Source organism: Mauremys reevesii, linkage group 9 (assembly GCF_016161935.1).
Source record: "Mauremys reevesii isolate NIE-2019 linkage group 9, ASM1616193v1, whole genome shotgun sequence".
NCBI lineage: Eukaryota > Metazoa > Chordata > Testudines > Geoemydidae > Mauremys > Mauremys reevesii.
This window is the reverse complement of record NC_052631.1, coordinates 41,563,974-41,586,690: the sequence shown is the minus strand read 5'-3', so window position 1 is coordinate 41,586,690 and position 22,717 is coordinate 41,563,974. Positions and strand designations below refer to the sequence as shown.

At 41.2% G+C, this 22,717-nt stretch overlaps 1 protein-coding gene and 1 long non-coding RNA gene across 16 annotated transcripts in view; both read right to left on the bottom strand.

Annotated features, from left to right (window-relative positions):
* The window catches only part of LOC120372399 (vesicle-associated membrane protein 2-like), an 87,060-nt gene that overhangs the window by 49,662 nt on the left and 14,681 nt on the right, over positions 1-22,717 (bottom strand). The window contains exon 5 of one of the 15 annotated variants that reach the window (XR_005584947.1): positions 2,019-2,167. The exons of the other annotated variants lie outside the window; for them this stretch is intronic. The gene's annotated coding sequence lies outside the window, so the exon portion shown is untranslated. Of the gene's footprint in view, positions 1-2,018; positions 2,168-22,717 lie in introns of those variants that run through there. 15 annotated transcript variants of the gene reach the window in all.
* Positions 9,771-13,640, bottom strand: LOC120372400. The gene is made up of 3 exons (XR_005584951.1): positions 13,605-13,640; positions 13,379-13,435; positions 9,771-9,849 (listed from the first exon to the last, which is right to left on the bottom strand). It is a non-coding gene; the product is annotated as an uncharacterized LOC120372400 (long non-coding RNA).

The window sequence follows — 22,717 nt, the reverse complement described above, 5'->3', positions numbered from 1 at the left end:
GGAAATGGAGAAAATTGGAAGAGAATGGGGATCCCGTCCCTTTTGTAGCTGCAAACTGAGCTCAGTGAGTGGGCATCTACCCTGAGATACAGTTGTACAAATCTCTACATGGTCCTTAGGAGCTGTGTGTGGACAGAACTGAGTACAATGTGTTTTCTACTGCATAGAAAGGAAGCGTGAGAAATAAGTGAGTTGAGAATTGCTACCACTGGGTTAACAAAACCATGATCAGAACTTGTGGGTGGTATTCAGAGCTGATGTAAAGAAATCCCTGAGGAAGCCATTTGCCATGTACAACAATAAGTTTTATTGGTCCAGCAAAATCCAGGAATCAGGCTATGTACTCCTGTGCATACTCTAACAAGTTTTGCAGCTAGTGACAGCTGAAGTACTTGGTGTGGCACAAATATTCAAATTTTCTATTTCAGAAAACCAAAGGAGGTAAGCAGGTGCCAGACATAACACGGAGGGTCTGATTCGCCTCTTACTTACATTGGGGTAAATCCGGAGTAGTTATGCTGGTTAAACACTGGAACAAATTGCCTAGGGAGGTTGTGGAATCTCCATCTCTGGAGATGTTTAAGAGTAGGTTAGATAAATGTCTATCTGGGATGGTCTAGACAGTATTTGGTCCTGCCATGAGGGCAGGGGACTGGACTCGATGACCTCTCGAGGTCCCTTCCAGTCCTAGAATCTATGAATCTATGCTGAAGTCAATTGAATTACACTGGTGTAAAACTGCTGAGAGGAGAATCAGACTCAAATGCTTATGGGTAGTGGCCACAATACCATAACAAACAGTTCCTGTAATAGTGCATGGAATTGCCAGTTGTCCCTGAGTTTATTGCTTCTACAGTAAAATCTACTTGGTAACAAAATACCAAGAAATGTAATATATACAGTGAGTCATTCCAAGGGCCACTACGCTAAAGACAACTAACTATGTGCGTGTGGAGGAGAAATGGCCAGCAAAAACAGTTGAGAAACTGGTGGGATTAATTTGGTTTTGATGTCATGGTCCCTGTGACAGAGTGCTCGGCAGTAGCACCCTGTTCACTGAGATTGCTGGAGCACAGAGAAGGCTAAAGGTTTAATTAGAATCAACAAACCTATTTGTGGTGGGGGTGGGGTTACTGACACTTGATGGGCTAATGAGTTAACTGGCTCAGGGTAATGGGGAGGATCTATAATTGGGAGGAAGAGGAAGTAAGGGGGGAGCTCAGGGGGTGAGCTGGGTGGAGGAGAGAAGTTTAATGAAAGGCGTCTCCTGCTGTATACCTGTGCTATGTCCTGCCATGTTTGGAAACTGAGGATTAAAGGACATGTGATGAAAATAAAACAGATTGTGTATTTGTGACTAGGAGACCATGAAAACAGGCTAGGCAATCCTGGGTCACTGGGTATCTGAAGAAACACTCTGTGCAATTAAGTGTGCTTGGGAAATTGTTGATAGATCTTTCTTAGAACAGAGATCCAATATCAAGTGTTTAGCTCAAGGTACTTTTTGCGTGGGTATGCAGACAGTAACAAGATGCAAATCTACCACAGTTGTTCCACCAATGCCAGCCTTGCTCCATTTAATTCTCACCACTTTTTGTTATTTACTTTCCTTCCCTCTTGTTATTCGTACACCCAGCAAAGTAAGATCTTTAAAAGCAGTTTCATTATCCTTTTCTAGGGAAAAAGCAGTGGCTGCCTCTGTGTTTTTCTGTCTATATAAGCATTGGAGTGCTCTGTGAATATGTTTCTTATTCTATTCCATTTTGTAGCCATAAAATTCAACTCTTCATAAAATGGCTGGATTCCCACTGAAACATGAAGTTTGCATATTTCACTCCCATAATCTGTCCTTTTATATTTTCAAATTTCAAAACTTGAGACATTTTATGCCTCAAAATGCTTTTGTTGTCACTCAAATTCCACACAAAAGCCAGACTTTTAATGAAATTAAACAATTCTTGTAATTTGCAAAGTGCATTGCCAATACCAAGCATAATATTATTTATTTGTTAGTGACAGCTCCATTGCCTGTAGACAATATTGAATGGTGAAATGCCAGGCAAGAGTAAAGGACAGCCATTGTAGACTCTTCTCCGGGAACTTATTCTGCCCCATCACTATCATTTTAGCTCCTCCCAGGCATTTATGGATGTATCCTCACAACAACCTGTGAGGAAGGGATGTATCATTATTCCAGTTTTACAGAGGGGGAAAATGAGCCATAGAGAGATTAAATGATTTGCCCAAGGTCATACAAGAAGCCTGCAGCAAAGCTGGGTAACACAGGGTGCAGGCACAGAGCATGCCACCCTCTGGCATGGTCCAGGAGACTGCCTGAATCAGTTTCCCTCTTGGCTGGCTCTCCACTCCAATCCACTCACATCAGTCCAGGAATTTTAAAAATAAACATAACATTTCCCTTCCTCAGGTCTAATTTTTCAGGTGCTCACCCAGAAAACACAGTTGGCCCTTTCAGGCTCACATCCTTTCTGCTTCAGGTCCTGTCAGTGTTGGCTCTCCCTCTGAGCAAGGGAACTCTGCTATTCCCACCCCGCCCCTGGCCTCTCTGGAAGGACCTTCCCCTAAGCCTGTTACTAGCCCCAGACCCTGGGCTCAGACTCCTCCCCGCATGGAGCAGGGCTGTACTGACAATGCCAAAGGTTCACAAATCATGAGTCAGAGTCTGAAAAATCATGACTTTGGTGCCAAAGTCATGAGATTTAAAAAAAAAAAAAATAAGAAGCTATGTTGTGGGGTGGGTTTGGTTTGTCTATGATTTTTGTACTCCCCATACCCATCTCCAGTGCGTGACAATTGGTGTTGCCAACTGTCCCATATGCATTGGGTATAGTGATTCTGGCCCCTCCGGCAGGAGCTCTGACTCCCACTTCTGCCTGTCCCTGTCCAGCAATTAATTCTGTTCCTTAACCTCCAAATCACTGCTGTCCCCTCAGCCCTGCTCCCATTTCCTCCTGGGGTTCTTCACTCCCGTCTCCCAGGCCTGGGGGCCTGCAGACATCCCCTCACTCCCTGCTCGACTGCGGGAGGCAGGGTTTTGTTCACCCTCAGAGGAACCATCCACCCCCTGTTGCTCACAGGCAGGGAGGAGGGACCAGAGCTGCTGGACTCTTTCTGCTCCCTTCTCCCTTTTTGTGGGAATGGTGCCAGGTTACTGAGGGGAGGGGAAGGGGGCAATGCCTGCAGGAGACTTGACTGGTTACGCTCTGGCAGAGCTTAAATTTGCTAGTGGGCTGGAGCTTTTTGAATCATTGCAGGACTGGCTCCAGCCCCAGCCAAAACCCGGTTACTCATGGGGGACAGAGGGAGAAATCACAAGAATAGGCAGCACTGCAGGGTCTCAGAGCCCTCCATTCTGGGGCTATGCTTGGACCCTGGCAGACTCCCCCAGGCCATCACTGTCCTGGTTCAGCCATAGGAGAGGCTCCTGCAGGTCTCTCCTGATGCCCAGGCTCCACGTGACTGAGCCAAGATGGCTGCTTTCTCATCCTCAACAGGTAGTCACATGGCTGAGGCAGCACTCTCCCCGCAAATTCCTGTCCTGGCATGGTGATCCTTCCCAGAATTGCCTGTTCTTAAAGGGGCCACCATGCCTTGAAACAGGGCTGGCTGGCCTCAGTCCATCTGCTGCCCTTGAAGGGGACAGACCACCTTGTTACACCTGACTGCAACTCTTGCACAGACACAGAGAGTCCCTGAACTCCTGCTAAACAACGGACACCTTGGATGTCATATGTGATTTTATATGGTCTTGAAGGCCACTTCAATGTAGTTGCTCATACGAGTAAGGGCTACAGGATTGAGTTCTACATATAGGACAAAGAGAACCTCTTAATTAACTTACTGGTTTGAGTCTGATCTACAGGAAAATCTGAATGTTTACCTTAAGTCATGATCAACAATACATGAATTCCACTACATAGACTGGACTCTACTTCACCGTTTAAGAAGGCATTTGCACATCAATGAATGAACAATTTATTTTAAAAATGGATTTTAAATGAGGACAGAGGAATAACAAAATAATTGCCTTTAGAAGAACACGCTTTATAACCAACAGGTGGAGCTGCATGAAGACTATTTCACTTTTATAGTTGATTTCTGCAGATAAATAACTTATGCCTTGGATTTATTCTTTTTATTGTAATTGGATCTTGTCACATGGAGACATTAAAAATTATCTTTAGATCTTATAATTACTGTGAAAGGAGAAAATTACCAAATGTTTTTAAATAATGTAACATCCACAATCTTCCTATTTCTCTATCAGAGCAGCATAAGCTTTAGTTACATATCTTCAAGTTCAGCTGAAGTGAACAGCATGAGCCAAAGATCATCTTATTCACACAACCACTCAGGTTGGTTTTAATGGAACTACTTGTGCAATCACAGTGAGCAAGATTTGGCCTTGTCCGTAATGGCACCGGGAACACAGCTCATTCTTAAAATGCTTTTATTGAATAATCTCCAGTAAGATAGCAATATTACTTTGACATTACAAATTAACACCTCCAACCACTGGTGAAGGAACACACACCACTGTTAAGGATAGTACATTTACAGTATATTATAAAAGAAAAGCACAAGCATGTAATAGAAGACTACTAAAACTAATACAAATAACAACTGTTACCTCCAAATAAACCCAGTCTTATGCAGCTCTCTCTCCCAATCAAAAAATGACATGTGCCTTGTATGCAAGCACTTCTATCCAACAGCTGTTCTCTGAAATGATCATCTTTTTTTTTAATTCCTAACAATCAATATAAATGGAAGGGTAAGCAGAACTGACTTAAGGAAGTTTTAATTGAGTGAATAACAGAAAAAGGTATAGGATATTCCTATTTCCTCTCCCCTACCCCCACTATCTAATCCTATGGATACCTAAATAATTTTCTCTTTTACCTTAACAAATTGAGAGAGAAGAGCCAGATTTCAATAAGAATTAAGGAAAGAATCCCAGAGACTGAAACATACAAGCTACTGATGCTGGTTAGATTATGTGGAGCTGTTGATAGATAAGATTGGCAACAAAAATCAGGCTCCTTCTATTAGATATGGGGCTTTCTGGGTGTCATTACATAGGGGACAGGGAAATAATAGCCAAGATTCCAAACTCTGTGTTTTACATATTCTCTTGTTTAACAGAGGCACATGGAGAAATAAACGGGAACTGAAAACAGCATGTCCAGTATTCCTACAAATGGTTTGGGCTAGTTCCCAGTGACTCCCAGAAATGAACGCAGCTTACTCTGTGCTTCAGACCAACAAGTCTTGTGCACCAGTTAAAATCCAATGTATGCCCAAGTTTCACCCTGAGTTAGGAAAGGAAGGACGGGCAGTAGTTAGGGCACTAGCCTGGGACCTGAAAAACATGGATTCAATTCCCTGCTTTTCCCCAGACTCCTTGTGTGACCCTGAGCAAATGATTTTGGTTCCTTGTGCCTCCATTCTCCAACTGTACAATGAGGATAAGAGCTCTGCCCTTCCTAACAGGGGGTTGTGAGAATAAATACCTTAAAAGACTGTGCGGTGCTCAGATGCTCTGGTAATAGAGGCCACAGAAACACCTCTAATAGATTGGTTTAAAAGGACTACACTGAGGCCTTCAAAAATGTAGGCAGAAATACTCCACCTGTGAGCCACCCCACCCCCACAAAATATCTCTTTCCTTTTATCCTTAGATAAACTCTATTTATTCCTAGACCTACAAGACCATACCAGTCAAATCACCCCTTCTGAAGTCAATTGGTCCTCCAAAAGTCATTGCAGTTGCAGCTATCTTGCATGTTTGTGGCTGCTGATATTCCAACAGGGTGTTTCAGCTTATAAGTGGGGAACATTTCAAATCGATCAAAGGTGTCAGTTTGTTTTATGATTTCAAGACCCGTTAGGAAAAATATAAATCTATTTTTCATTGTAATCTAAGATTGCCCCAGGTGTGGGAACAGGGGTTCATATCCCATGGACAGCCCTTTAGATAAATCGTTAGCTACAAGATTTCCCAGGCAAAAAGCTCTTACTGCCAAAATATTTATGTTTTAGTCTATTTTCTCCAAATATCTTTTTTTGATTATATTATAATACATTAGTGTCAGCTGATAGACATTCCGTATGTGTTTATCTTTCCATAGGAAAAATATTTTTGCTCCAGGAAGTTTCCTTCCAAGGAGGAAAAACACCCCAATCTATTTCTCTCAGACAGTGATAGTATGAGATAGCACTTTGTTCTTAAATATTTGAGAAGACACTTGACCATTTAAAATTAAAAGTGAACAGGCCAAGTGTATATCTGATGTAACTCCACTAATTCCAGTGGAGTAACACCACAGATTTGGCTCAGGGTGACTGTTCACAAAGACAATATCCCACACAAGAGGCTATTAAAGAAGCTAATAGTCACGGAGGCAAAGTATTGTCATGAATCAAAATCTGGCTAGGAGACCAAAATCCAAGAGTAGAATTAAATGGTAAGTTTCTGTCATAATAAAATGTTACCAGCAGGGTTCCTTCAAGTTCCTTAGTAGGTCCTGTAGCTGTAATATTTATTAATGATCTGGAAATGGGAATGAACAGTGAGGTAGAAAAATTTTCAGATGAAGAAGTTATTTAGGCTAGTCAGGGCTAGAGAGGACTGAGGAACTTCAGAGAGACCTAAACAAGGTAGGTTAATGGGCAACATGATGGCAAATGAAATTCAGTGTTGGTAAATGCAAAATAATGCATTTTGGAGGGAAAAAATTAAACTACTGTTAGACCTTACTAATTTAGACCTTTCTAAATTAACTGTATCAACCCAAGAAAGGGACCTGGGAATCACTGTAGAAAGATCAATAAAATCCTCTGCTCAAAGATCAGTTGCAGCCAAAGAAGCAAACAAAATGTTGGGATGCATAAGAATTGGAATGGTGAATAATACAAAGAATATTATAGTGTTGTGTAAAGCCTCATCTGGAATACTGTGTGCATAACTCTGTCTCAAAATAGATGTTTCCTTTATTTGAACACCATTTAGATCAGTAACAAGAATGATCAAGGGCAGGAAAAGGTCTCATATAAAGAGAGATTGAAAAGACCAGGATTGTTTATCTTACAACGGGTACGAATAAGAGGAGACATGATAAAAGTATATAAAATAATGAACAAGAGAGAAGATAGATCAGGAGCTTCTCATCTCATAACACAAAAAACTCAAGGGAACAGTCAATGAAATTAAATGGTGGGAAACTGAAAACCAATACAAGGAAATACTTTTTCCCCACACAAAGTATAATTAAACTGTGGAACTCACTGTCATAGGAAATAGAGACCAAGAACTTAATAAAATTCAGAAAGGGACTGGATATTTATATGGGTATCCAGAACATCCTGAGCGATCATAACTAATGATAACAAATTTTGTGGCAAGGATATTAAATCTTATGCTTTAGGGTGTAAACCAATCTCTAGTAGAATTGGAAGGAGACCCATTATGGGGAGGAGGGGCACATTATTCTCCATCTGCCTACTATGGGGTTCTTACACCTTCCTTTGTAGCATCTGGTGTTGGCCACTGTCAGAGACAGAATATTGGACTAGGTGGACCTTGAGTCTGAGCCAGTCTGGCAATACCTGTGCTCCTCAATTAGACACAATTACACAGGCTTGAGTCCAGCACTCCCCATTCCCAAAACTAAGATGATACTTATTTGAAGCCCAATATGTACTGAGAAGGAAACTGGAGATTCATGCAGATATTTCCCTAGCCTAGCATATGGGATGGAGGCTCCCTTATTCTAAAGTCTTCTGTTTCAGTCAATCATTCTCCCTTAAGGTCACAGTAGTCCTAATGACCAACATATTTCCCCTCCACACGGGAAAAATGGCCATTCGTCCTTTTTATCATGGATCTACTGGCCGAACTCATTTAGTCTCCTACAAACGGAGAAGAGGGAGTCCAGACAGAGCAGATCTCTGAGGCACACAGAGAACCACACACCTTGTAGGGGTATGCCCATTAACCAGCAAGTCATAATCCTCCTGTTATCACCTCATAATGGATTGCTGTGGAAACAGTCACTAACAAATAGGAGGTAGGAGAGGATTTGTTTTTCCTCCAAAGAAGTCTGATTTCATACAAGTTATCTGCTTATCAATTGTCATTTTCTCAACAATATAAATTACACCAACTCCAGCTCAGTCCACTCCATGGACTTCTCTGGGCACACACACAGCCCCCCGCCCCCATCTTTGCCCCTGCTGGTTTGGTTTGCAACTGGTTCAAATCGGACTATGCAGTGTTCCCAGTTAACGCTTCCCATGGTGCTTTTCTAAGCTTCCAGATGTTCAGTTTCTAGGCACTTACTTGGAGTAGCCGCAGAAGAGCCAGATATAGCATTCTTTGAGATATGTTGGCTTTAGACAGTTTAGAATTAGTTTTAACAAGGTTACTTTGAGTCACAGGGAAACTTTCACTCACACTTTCTGCCCCAGTGCCCAAAGTGTAGGCTTCACAGGAAACTGGTTGAGATGTTTACACCATTGACATTTAAACCAACCAGTTAGTGCTCACAGGTGACTGAGACAAATATATTTGGGGAAGGTCAGAATCTGAACAGTTCCAGAGCAGCTGGATTCACATACAAATCAAATGTGGTTTGAATAGTCATCAAATCCTAAACTCACTACATAATCTGTTCTCTTTGTCCTTGATAAAGGGTCTGTGCCCATCTGTGATGGAAACTATCCCCATGGGTAGGGCCCTACCAAATTCATGGCCATGAAAAATGCGTCATGAACTGTGAAATCTGGTCTTTTGTGTGCTTTTACCCTATACTATACAGATTTCACTGGGGAGACCAGTGTTTCTCAAATTGGGGGTCCTCACCCAAAAGGGAGCTGCAACAGGGTCACAAAGTTATTTTAGGTGGATCGTGGTATGGCCACCCCTACTTCTGTGCTGCCTTCAGAGCTGGGCAGGTGGAGAGTGGCGGCTGAGGGCCCAGCGCTGCAGGCAACAGTGCAGAAGTAAGGGTAGCAGTACCACAACATCCCATACAATAACCTTGTGACTCCCTCCCAAACTCCTTTTTGGGTTAAAACCCCTACAGTTACAACTGAAATTTCAGATTTAAATAGCTGAAATCATGACGTTTACAATTTTTTAAATCCTCTAACCATAAAATTGAACAAAATGGATCGTGAATTTGGTAGGGCCCATGAGCCAACTTGGACAAGTTACACTGTGTCATACCCATGTGTGAGAGAGACAAGAGAGGAAAAATGTCAGATTAAGTCAAATCAAGATGAGTGCTTAACTGTCTCAGCAACCACAATTATCATGTTAGTTTGTACTACAGTAGTGCCTTGAGCTCCCAGCTAAGCTAGGCACTCTACAGACACACAATAAGAGACAGTCCCTGCCTGGAAAAGTTTACAATCTAAATAGATAAGATGGACAAAGGAAATAGTATTGTTCCCATGTAAATGATAGGGAACTGAGGTACAGATAGTTTAAAGGACTTGGCCAACATCACACAGGAAGTCTTTGACAAAGGTTGGAAATGAACTTGGATGTCTTGAGTCCGAGTCCAGTACCTTAACTAGATGGGAAGGATAGTCTGACGGTTATTTCAGCTTTTGTTATTATAACCCTTGGCCTCTCTTCTCCAACCCCTTTGTTTTTCATTTGCCCTATATCTACTATAAGTTGTGCAAAGTGCTTACCATGTTTTCAGGTGCTATAAGAGTGACGAACCACCACCATCACCTTGAGGCAAACCTCCTCCTCCTCAGCATCACAGCGTTTAAGGGCTTTCCACATACTGTTTTATTTGAAAGTACTTTGGCGTCCTTGAGAGAAGACATTTTCAGGAAGTGGGCGGAATTCTTAAACTTCTTTAGAAAGGTCAATCTTTAAAGCATTTAGATGAAGAAACAACCCCATAGTAACTCAGTTGTGTGAACCAAATTTGGAAAACACCAGGGAAGGAAAGACATTCATTACACTCTGGGATGATCACTGCAACAGAAGAGAATTATGTGGCTTACTTTTACCCATTTATGCCTATTTATTAAATTTAAACCAGGAAGTGCCATCTTCTGAGAACATACACATTAGTCATTATTTCCTGACCAGAATGGTCTTTTTTTTAATTTTAAACCAGCAAAATCAGAAAAATATTCACAATCCCTGGGGTTGTAAAAAAATTCCCTACAAGGTTTTAAGTCTCCCTTGATCCACTAGTCACCATTTAAACAATGCAAAGATATGTGGGTTTCTCTTTGTATCATGCTGAGATTGCACATTTTAGGTATTTTAATTTGGTTTAGTCTAGCTATTAAAACTGTTTTCAGTTAAAATCATCCTTTATTTCTCCCTTTAAATCTCAGGCACAGGCATTTACAGAAGGCACAGACATTTACAGAAGGCAAGCTTTCACATTCATTTCTAGAAATTTTAAACCTTGGGCATTCATTGGCTCTTCCAAATAGAAATAAATGTATCATTGCCCCTTATTCTGGTACCAGTGTCCCGTTCTGACACCTGCTACTGCTCTGCAGAGGAGAGAGGCTGATGTCTAGGGCTTTCCAAGTCAACTTCCCATAGGAGGAGAAATTCATGATATAGAGTCTGGGTATATTTTGTTTGTAACTTGTTTTATTTACACACATACCTCAGTCCTGGAACATAGCTGGCCAGATAGCATCTGAGCAATCCCTTCTTCTAGGAATCTCAGCCTAACACCAGTGCCCAATTCCCAGAGAGCAACTCCCGCTCAAGAACTGACACTGATCAGAGACCTAGGCAGAGAGCAAATTCTCCAGCTGTCACATAGCTCCCTCCCCAAGGATCACTGCTTCTACACAGAACTTTGCATGTCAAAACTAACAACATGGCACATCTTCCCAAGACTAAACATTTGCTCACACTCTGTGCAAACGAACTTGGAAGATTACGTGTAACAGTGCCAACTTGGAATGAACTACAATGGGAAAGCAAGTAATTTGATAACATCATAAGATAAGCAAGCCTCCCTCTCAACGACCTACCCCTGCCTTGCCAGACCTCTCTCTCTCTCTCTCTCTCTCTGTTGTGGTCTTCTCCTAAAAGCCACATAGAATTATTACACTGATTTTGCCAGTCAAACAGGATCTTCACACCTGTCTTGCGTCCTAGACACCCTCTCCCAGCATTCACTCCATGGGTTCTTTCTAAGCAACTTCCTTCTCAGAATCCCAGCCACATACAAATCAAATTCCTACCTTACCTTTAGCTCATGGAAGCCTGGTGGGGGAGGAGGGTGCTGGATATATACAATATGTAATCCTTGAAATCCCTTCTCCCTTCTGTAACATTAGCGTTTAAATAATAATAGTTCTTCGATCAGTGATCTTATTACAGCAGCCCAGACTCCCTGTTGGTGTAAACTGATCTGGCTCCAGTGCAGTCAATAAAGCAACACAGATTTACACCCATTTGAGGATCTGGCCCATAACGTCAGAGAGATGCTTCAGTAATCTAAAATATTTGTTAAAGTTTTGCTGCCATTAAAGTTGGTAATATGGTTCTCTCCAAACATAAGTGTTTTGGGGCCATATGGCTGCATTGGGCATCTAATATGAAGCAAGTGACTCAATCTGATCCATACTGGAAATGCAATTAACCAGCTTAAAGTGGTGTTGATTAGGAGTCACTGCTATAAGAACCTGATCCAAACCCCATTGAAGTTAATGAAACAATGGCCATTGACTGCAGTTGACTTTAGATCAGGCCCTAAACATGCAAATTTGTTTTCACAAATTTAGTCACTTTTCCGATTAGCCATTCAGAGATGGTCAAATGAACACTCCTTTTGCTAAAGATATTCTGGAAGAAAAAAAACTCTCAAGATTTTATTTCCAAGGATACAGCAAAACACTCAGTAATCAAGTGGAACCTGTTTTGAGTCAGAGTGTCCGTATGTTAAACAGCTCTTGCAGAGCAGCACAGAAGTGTCTTAATTGCTACTTGTCTGTACACATTTGCACAAAGCACCCATCATTAAAAACTGTGATAATCTGAAGATATCTGCATGCTGTTAGGCATAGGTGTTGGTTTAAGCACTGAATATATTCTCACCTAGGGATCTCACACATTTTATATGGTACATTTATATCTTATCATGTAACACCCATGAGATTATATGTATTGGTCTTTTTAATCCTTTAAATTACAGGAAACTTCAGTGTTTTAAAACAGCTAAGAGCAGCTCTTCACTGAGTCCATTTGTATTTATAAATATAACATGGGCAGGTTTATAGAATCCATTTGCATGTGTGCGTGAGACAGAGAAAAAAATCTCTTCTTTTTCTGTGCTAGAAAGGTAAGGGACAAACTCATTGAGATACATCTTTTTTATTCCTGAAGAGCTCCATACATCAATGCCTGTCAGAGCTAAACAGGGATTCATGATGCCCAAAAGGGCCTCTAAATCAACAGAGGTCCAGTAGTTATGGTCCACTGAGAATATACAGGCCTTGGGGGTTTTTCCCCTCCCATGCCACCCTTTGGAGTGGTAACTTTTCCCACTGGAAGATATGGGGCCAAATTTGGCACCAACTTGCATCCCAATGGAATTCATTTGGTATCAGTGAGATCGCGTGTTGTGCAATGCAGCTTTGGATTAGTGTGTGTCTGTGACAGAAAGGAACCACTGAGGGTTCACTTCTCTGTGTCAGCAACTTGTCAAGCCTGACATACTTACTACACCAAACACTGTTGTCATGATATAGATTCAAAAGGTGGCATATCAGACATCATTGGAAAACTAATAATTGGCTGGTCATTAATATTCTTGGGTAATGTATGTCCAGGGATTGTACAGAGAGTTATGGCTATATGTTAGAACTACAGTCTTAAAATGTGTTTGGCAAGCAATGCCTAAACCCAGTCTACCCTAAACAAAGGAACATGTATTTGTTTGTCTGACCAGCCTGATTCTCAGGCAGAGACAATGAAGGTACATTTACATAAAAGGTAAAGCCATCAACCTAGTGACTGGGGGAAAATAGCCTTTTATGGGGGTCTGAACCTCAAATGATAAGCAATTGAATCAACTGCTTGAAGACAATGTTACTGTATTATAAAAAGTGTGTCAAGTAAAGTCTTTTATGAAAGCTAATAACCCACTGGCATTTCATATCACTGTCAAATGTAGGTATTAACACTATATGAGGAATTATGAATACTCACTGATACTGTGCTTTAGAGTCTGTTACCAAACAAAGGAAGAGAAACAGGTTCTCTCCCATACAGGAGGGAAGGCAGCTATCTACCCATCTCCAGTAAAATTAAGTAAGGTGTGACCAAAAGCAATAGAAGCGCCATTTACACACGAACCTGCAGGGGGATGGTGAGTCCACGGGAAGGAAAGAACAGCATGAAGTCACCTCGACTCTGGAGACAAAATAGTAAGTTTGGGAGATATAAGGAAAGAAAAGAAACCATGTTGGCCTCCATCACTCGACGGATACAAAGGCCCAGAGCTCTTGCAGGCTGAGAAAGATGTTTCCTTCAGCTAGGCGGGTTGAGGCCTTTGGGAATAGAAGACTGGTGAGAAAACTACCTTGAACAAAAGGTTGCAAGCTGCTGAAGGTAGGTCTTCACCATTAGAAAGCGTATTTTTTCTTTTGTTTGTAACCCTAACTGTTTTCCTTCTACTTGGTATCACTTAACCTATGTCCTTTTGTTAATAAACCAACTGAATGCTGTGCTTGAAGGGAAGGCTGTATTTACCCATTAGAGTAATAAGCTGTAATGTGTTTGTGACTCTTTAAAGGTGCAAAGGAACCTTATTACTTCTCTGAATGGTCCAGGAGAGGACTGGACATTTCAGGCAGACACGTCTGGGGTCACTGGGCCAGTAGTAACCAAGGCTGGTGGAGACCAGAGTACTGCAGTGATGTAACAAGTAGGTTGCTAGGGTCAGAGTTGCTGACCTGGGGCTACTCAACACACAAAAACTCAGTGCATGTTTGTATGTTGGCTGGGAGTGTACAGACAAGAAGCTACAAATATATCATGAGATTCATTAGATCAATCAGTGAGTTCTGCCTGGTGCAAAAAACACACATGGAAGTATTGTCCTTAATAAAGAAAACTGAAGTCACTAGTGAGCTGGAGAAGAGAAAAGATATGGGGACACAATGGGCTCTGGACAACATTTATGGTTTCCTTTGAAGCATTATGCTTTGCTCACTGTTTGGACAGGATATCAGCCTATACAAAACATGTGCCTCAGTGAAGCAGACCATATATTCAAAGATTATATCCCAAATCAGAATCCACAAGAAATCAGCCTGAGGAACTCAGCCGGGTTCTGGCTTTTCTAGGCTTCAATTCTGCACCAAGCTTCCCGTGGGGAGACTTTGCACCCAGACGGAGCCCCATGGAAATCAAGGTAACGGACGTGCATCACACACATAACCAGATAACCAACCCAGACAGCCAGAGGTCCTCTCCACAGGAGAGGGGAACCTACATTTCATTCCATCTACATTTCATTATTATAGCAATGATGCTGATGACATTAAACAAGCATTCAGCACTTATGCTATTGAGTTCAACTTTTAAATTCCTGAAGCCACACTTCTTGAAGCTCCCAGCCTCTACCCTCTATGATGGCTTCAAGCCATATTCTCTCATCTCATCAGAAACCTTCTCAGCCCCCTTGGGTTAGCATCAGGACAGGTCACCAAGGGGACTTTCAATGAGATCGAAATGTGGCAAACAAAAAAGAATAAAAATAAATACTTTTTCACTCAACACTTAACGGTGGAACACTGCCACAGGATGTTGCTGAGGCCAAGAACTTTGATTCCAAGAAGGACTAGATATTTATATGCATAACAAGAATATCTAGGGTTTAAATATTTAATGAAAAATATTTTGGAAGGGATAGAAACCTCATGCTTCAAGGCTTAAGCCAATTTCTAACTATTAGGGGTCAAGACGAGAACTTATTGGAGGACAGATGATCCCACATCTGCCTATGGTGGGGTTCTTGCATCTTACTTTGAAGACTCTCATGCTGGCCGCTGTCAGAAACAGGATATTGGACGAGATGGGCCCCAGGTCTGATCCAACCTGGCAATCACTAAACACTGATTCCAGGTTTGGAGGACTGAGAAGGATAGCACAGAGCAAGTGCTTGTCTGAAATTTTAGAAGTATCCGTGGCTTGTGGAATAGACTAGGCTCTCACCCCAACCTCACCATTGCCTGGACCATAACTGAATATACTTCTGACTCTGTACCACACAATCAGCCTCATACCATACTAAGGAGTGGAATAGACTATTGCATTTTCTCTTGGGAGAAACCCAAGAAGAATGCTATTCAGTTTTGACCAAATGAGTGTAAATAGCAGCTAAGAGTGAAGGATTTCCCCTGGCTCTGTTTGACAGAGATCCACAGCAGTTCTGTTTACACTGTCACCATTGGCAGCTGTAACATATTAACAGAAGTTCTAGAGGCTCAGAATGGAGGATTACAGCCTCCACATAGATTTGTAGTTCAGTGCAACCACAAAAATATCAAAGCAGAGGATGCAACTTTCATGAGGAATTGTTCTGATAATGTTCCATCACTCAGAGGCTGTAGCTAAAGGGTGATGGCTGGAGAGCATTTAAGAACTGTAAGCAAGCAATCTCAGAAGAAGTTGGGACTCTTAAAACCCAGGTTTACCAAAGCTCTGAATAAGGACAAGTTACCATCTGGAAGCTACAGTGAAAGGCAATTTCTAAGGTAGACCATCTGCAGGATAACAAGATGCCACTATGAAAATAATGAATGTCACATTCAATCAGTGACTCACTCGGCCTATGAAGCGATCAAAAGAGACTTGGTGTTGGCATGGTGCAGTGAGTTATGTGTCTACACTCCCACCTTTGCTCCCACTCACACAAGAAATTGTTAACATCAGCCTCTGCTTACAATATTTCCCTACCAGTGTCTGGAGAGTAAGAGTCCCTAATGTATCTGATCTTTTTCCCTGATATGAATCTTAGAAACATTATTAGAGATCATGAAATCATTACACCAAGATCTTTGCCACTTACTTACAAATGTTCTATAAGCAACATGCAAAATCATCTTCCAAGAGGTGCAAAAGGGAGAATAATAGAAATAAATATTTCCCTTTATGTAAATCTTTTTCTTAAAGACCCTTTAAGGGCTGGTGTACATAACATAGTATACAAATCTACTGAAACACATCCATCCTCCTTTGGGTTTGGCATAGCAGCCAGCTAATGATACTTACCTCCTTTGTACGTCACTTTGAAATATAGGGATGAAAAGTGCTAAATAAAAGAGAGTTAGGAAATAGTTTTGTTAACCTATGAACAGACCACTGCACAGTGAAGGAAGGTGGTTTTGGCCAAAGCCACCAGGGAAAACTGCTAACTTTTTAATAGAAGTGTTGTGGGATCTTTAATCTTCATTGCCAGATTCCTCAAAAACTCTTCTCCAGATCAAAATTATGCTAATTTGAACTCTGCTTTCTTCCACTGAATGCTACTCATAAAACATACTCAGTGCTGCTTTCCTATGTACCTATTGCTTGCTGTTTTCAAATTATCTAAACTAACTTACAGTATGTAAGATGGCCATACAATGGTCCACCAATGGTCAATGTAGCCCAATATCCAGTCTTCCATCAGTGGCTGGGGCCAGATGCTTCAGAGGGAATGAACAGGAAAGGGCAATATTCAAGTGATCCATCTTATCATCCACTCCCAGTTTCTGTCATTCAGAGGCTTAGAGACACCCAGAGCATGGGGGTGCATCCTTGCCACCCTGTCTAATAGCCATTGATGGATCTATCCTCTATGAACTTGTCTAATTCTTTTTTTAACCCAGTTATAGTTATGGCCTTCACAACATCTCCTGGCAACAAGTTCCACAGGTTGACTGTGCATTGTGTGAACTACTTCCTTATGTTTGTTTTAAAACTGCAGCCTATTAATTTCACTGGGTGACCCCTGGTTTGTGTGTTATGTGAAGGGGTAAATAACACTTCCTAGTCACTTTCTCCACACCATTCATGATTTTGTAGACCTCTATCATATCTCCTCATAATCATGTCTTTTCTTAACTGAACAGTCCAATTATTTTTAGTTTCTCTTCAGATGGAAGCTGTTCCATACCTCTAATCATTTTTGCTGCCCTTCTCCATATTTTTTCCAATTCTAATATATCTTTTTTGAGAAAGAATGACCAGAACTGCATGCAGTTTTCAAGATATGGGTGCACCATGAATTTATATAGTGGCATTATGATATTTTTGTCTTACCTATCCCTTTCCTATTAGTTCCTAACATTCTGGAAACAATAAGGCTTCTGGCATGAGTCTTTTCAATATATAAGTGGGTGGAATACTGAAGAAACCGTAGCTATGGCAAAACCCCTTAAAATGTACTCGGAGTGAAGCCTGATAGCTGTGCAATAGTCTTCTAAGAGAATTCATGGCTGATGGCTACTTTTCACCTTTAAAAACAGCTAAAAGTTTATTTTTTCTGTCTCTGCTAACACCAATATTGATATACAGTAGGTAAGTCCTTAAATATGGAGTAGAATGTCACTTTCTAATCATTAAATATCTTATTGTGTTAATCTTGCCTCTAAATGAGTTTGAATGCTATTATAAGCAGGATGCTGATATTGGATGAATCTGGAGTAGATTTGCTCCTCAGTGTAGAGTATGCCACTTCCATGGAGAATATTTAAATTTTTCTTTCAACACTACAATCATCCCTAATAGTGTAAAATTATAATTAGGCAGGCCAACAAATTTGAAGAGTAACTAGCAAAAAGCCTAAAACTAACAGCAAACATGTGAGTATATCAGAAGCAGAAAGCCTGCCAAACAATCAGTGAGGCCACTGGACGATCAAGGTGCTAAAGGAGCACTCAAGGAAGAAGAGGCTGTTGTGGAGAAGCTAAATGAATTCTTAGCATCAGTCTTTACTGCAGAGGATGTGAGAGATTCCAATACCTGAGCCATTCTTTTTAGGGGAGATGTCAATAGAGGTGGAACAAATTGATAAATTAAACAGTAACAAGTGACCAGGACCAGATGTTATTCACCAAGAGTTCTGAAGGAACTCACATATGAAATTGCATAACTGCTAAACTAGTGCTTAAATCAGCCTCTGTACCAGATGACTAGAAGGTAGCTAATGTAACGCCAATTTTCAAAAAAGGCTCCAGAGGCAATCCTGGAAATTACAGGTCGGTAAACCTACCTTAAGTACCAGGCAAACTGGTTGAAACAATGGTAAAGAACAGAATTATCAGACACATCGATGAGTGTGATATGTTGGGGAAGAATTAACATGGCTTTTCTATAGGAAAATCATGCTTTACTAATCTGTTCGAATTATATGAGGGTGTAAACAAGCATGTGGGCAAGAGTGATCCAGAATATCACTTGCACTTTCAGAAGGTCTTTGACAAGGTCCCTCATCAAAGGCTCTTAAGCAAAGTAAGCTGTCATGGGATAAGAGTGAAGGTCCTCTTATGGATCAGTAACTGGTTAAAAGATAGGAAATTAAGAATAGGAATAAATGGTTGGTTTTCACAATGGAAAATGGTGGGGCCCCCCCAAGAGTCTGTATTGGGACCTGTGCTGTTCAACATATTCATAAACTATCTGGAAATAGGAGTAAACAGTGAGGTGGCAAATGTTGCAAACGATACAAAATTACTCAAGCTAGTTAAATCCAAAGCTGACCATGGAGACTTGCAAAGGGATGTCCTAAAACTGGATAACTGGGCAACAAAATGGCAGATTGAATTCAGTGTCGATAAATGCAAAGTAGTGCACACTGGAAGGCATAATCCCAACAATACAGTAACTCCTCACTTAAAAAGTCATCCCGGTTAACGTTGTTACATTGCTGATCAGTTAGGGAACATGCTCATTTAAAGTTGCACAGTGCTTTCTTATTACGTTGTTTGGCAGCTGCCTACTTTGTCTACTGCTTGCAGAAAGAGCAGCCCATTGGAGCTAGCTGGTGGGGTCTTGGAGCCAGGGTGGACTGGCACTCCTGATCAGCTCTCCACTCCCCTAAGTTCCCTGTGTGGCAGCCGCCCAGCAGGCTATCAGTTGCCAGGCAGTTCAGCTGTCCCTCCCCCCCTGCTGTGTTCTGCTCCTGCCCTCTACCTTGGAGCTGCTCCCAGGAGCCTCCTGCTTGCTGTACGAGGGTGTGTGTGTGTGTGCGTGTGTGTGTGTGTGTGTGTGTGTGTGTGTAGAGGGGGGCTGTCAGGGTGTCCCCGTTCCCTGTACTCCTGCCCTCCGCTTACCCCATCTCCAAAGAGTGGGGTGGGCGGAGACAGGGGTCAGGACGGAGGGAGCATGCTGGCAGAAGCAGCTGTCTCAACTTGCTGATCTACTTAAAAAGGCAATGTACTTAGAGTGGGGTCAGCATACTTAAAGGGGCAATGCGCACCTCTCTCTCACACACAAGGTGTATGTCTCGGTCTGCCATGCTGTCTCTCCTCCCTCCATTTGTGCTGCCTTGTATAGCGTGAGGCTACATTAACAACAATGTGTTAACCCTTGAGGGTTCAGCTGTTCTAGTTCATCATTTTGCAGTAAGGCATTCCCTAGGAAATGACTGACTTCACCACTTCAACCAAGTTTCACAATCATCATTGCTGTGTACAGTATTAAACTGTTTGTTTAAAACTTATACTGGGTGTGTGTATATATACATAGTCTTTTGTCTGGTGAAAAAAATTTCCCTGGAACCTAACCCCTCCTCCCATTTACATTAATTCTTATGGGGAAATTGGATTTGCTTAACATCGTTTCACTTAAAGTCGCATTTTTCAGGAACATAACTACAACATTAAGCAAGGAGTTACCATACATACAAAATAATGAGGTCCAAGCTTTCTATTATCACTCAGGAAAGAGATCTTGGAGTTGTTGTGGATAGTTCTCTGAAAACATTTCTCTCAATGTGCAGCAGTAGTCAAAAAAGCTACCAAAATGGTAGGAACTGCTAGACTTATGTTCCCAACTCACTCTTCTGTTCTCCAGACTAAACACACTCATTTTTTTCAAATATTTCCTCATAGGTCATTTTTTCTAGATCTTTTATCGTTTTTGTTGCTCTCCTCTGGATATTTGAGTTTGTCCACATCTTTCCTGAAATGTGGCTCCCAGAACTGGACACAATATTCCAACTGAGGCTTTATCAAAATGGAATAGAGTGGAAGAATTACTTCTTCATGTCTTGCTTACAATACTTCTGCTAATACATCTCAGAATGATGTTCGCCTTTTTTACAAGTGTCTTACTGTTGACTCATGTTTAGCTTGTGATTCACTAAGACTCCCAGATCCCTCTCCGCAGTACTCCTTCCTAAGCAGTCATTTCCCATTTTTATGTGTGCAACTGATTGTTCCTTCCTAAGTGGAGTACTTTGCATTTGTCCTTATTGAGCTTCATCCTATTTATTTCAGACCATTTCTCCAGTTTGTCTTGATCATTTTGAATTTTAATCCTATCCTCCAAAGCACTGGCAACCTCTCCCAGCTTGGTATTGTCCACAAATTTTATAAGTGTATTCTCTATGCCATTATCTAAATCAGTGGTGCCCAACCTTGCTATACAGGAGGGCCACATAAACATAAGCACAAACTTCTGTGAACCAAACAGATTCTACCTATTTTAATAAGATTTAAAATATAAATCAATATAGGTGACTTTAAATACATACAAAAAGCTGAACTTAGACAGAAACAAGCTATGTACACTATTGTATATTTACACACTAGTGTAAACTGATGTAAACACAATGATAAAGTGCTAATGAACTGGCCGTTAGTATATTGTATTGAAGTAGACTGCGGGCCTTAAGAAATGCTCTGGTGGGCTGTTTACGGCCCATAGGTCGTAGGTTGGGTACACCTGATCTAAATCATTTATGAAGATATTGAACAGGACTGATCCCTGTGGGACTGTATTTAATATGCCCTTCCAGCTTGACTGTGAACCATTGATAACTACTCTCTGGGAATGGTTTTCCAACCAGTTATGAACCCACCTATAGGTGTCATTATCCACAAGACTTGTTACCCTGTCAAAGGAAGCTATTAGGTTGGTCTGACATGATTTGTTCTTGACAAATCCATGCTGACTGTTACTTACCACCTTATCATCATCTAGGTGCTTGCAAGTTGATTGTTTATTTGCTGCATTAACTTTCTGGGTACTGAAAGCTCACTGGTCTAATTCCCCAGGTTGTTCTTATTTCCTTTTTTATAGATTGGCACTATATTTGCTCTCTTCCAGTTCTCTGGAACCTCTCCCGTCTTCCATGAGTTTTTTGAAAATGGCTAATGGCTCAGATATCTCCTCAGTTAGCCCTTTGAGCATTCTTGGTAAAAGCTGAAACAAAAGAGTTACTGTGCACGTCTGCCATTTCCACATTTTCCATTATTGCCCCTCCAGATTGAATAATGGCCCTACCCTGTCTTTGGTCTTCCTCTTGCTTCTAATATATTTGTTTGTATATATTTGTTGTTACCCTTTATGACTCCAGCTAGTTTATTCTCATTTTGCACCTTGGCCTTTCAAATTTTGTCCCCACGTGCTTGTGGTGTTCTTTTAATATTCATCTTTTGTAATTTGACCTAGTGCCACTTTTTATAAGACTCTTTTTTGAGTTTCAGATGATTGAAGATCTCCTGAATAAGCCATGATGGTCCCTTGCCATACTTCCTATCTTTCCTACACAGTGGGATAGTTTGCTTTCATGTCCATAATAATATCTCTTTGAAAAACTGCCAATTCTCTCAGAACTGCTTTTTCCCCTTAGACTTGCTTCCCATTGGATCTTACCTTCCACCTCTGAGTTTTGTAAAGTCTACTCTCTTGAAATCCATTATGTTTATTCTGCTGTTTTCTCTCCTGCCATTCTTCAGAATCATGAACTCTATCATTTCATAACCACTTTCACCCAAGCTGCCTTCCACTTTCAAATTCTCATCAGTTCCTCCCATTTTGTTAAAGTCAAATCTAGAACAGCCTCTCCCCTAGTTGCTTTCTTCACCTTCTAAAATAAAAAATTGTCTCTAATCTATTCCAAAAACTTCTTGGATCATGTGTGTCATGCTGTATTATTTTCCCAATAGATGTCTGGGAAGCTGCAGGCCCCCATCACCACTGCTTTGGATGATTTTGTTAGCTCATCCATCCCTTCTTCCTGGTTAGGTGGTCTGTAGTAGGCCCATACTGTGACATCACCCTTGGTTTTTTATCCCTTTTATCAGAGACTTTCAACAACTCAGTCTCCTATTTCCAACCTCAGTGCAAGTGTGTACAGCTTTGATATACAAGGCAACGCCCCCGTCCTTTTTTCCCTGCCTGCTCTTCTTGAGCAAGCTGCACTATGACATAGTTGGCATCGCAGAGACTTGATGGGATAATACAACTGAATGGAATAATTCTGTATGACTATTCCAGTCATGTGTATTATCCCACCAAGTCTCTGTGCTGCCAACTATGTCATAGTTGTGTTTATTCACTAGTATTTCTAGTTCTTGATACATACTCACGTATTATTCTTTCCACCTTTGAACAATGGGCAGGTCCATGTATTTTGTGTCTGTAGGAGATTTACACTAGATTAGACCCCATCTTGAAAGATGTTGAGCTACCTCCAAT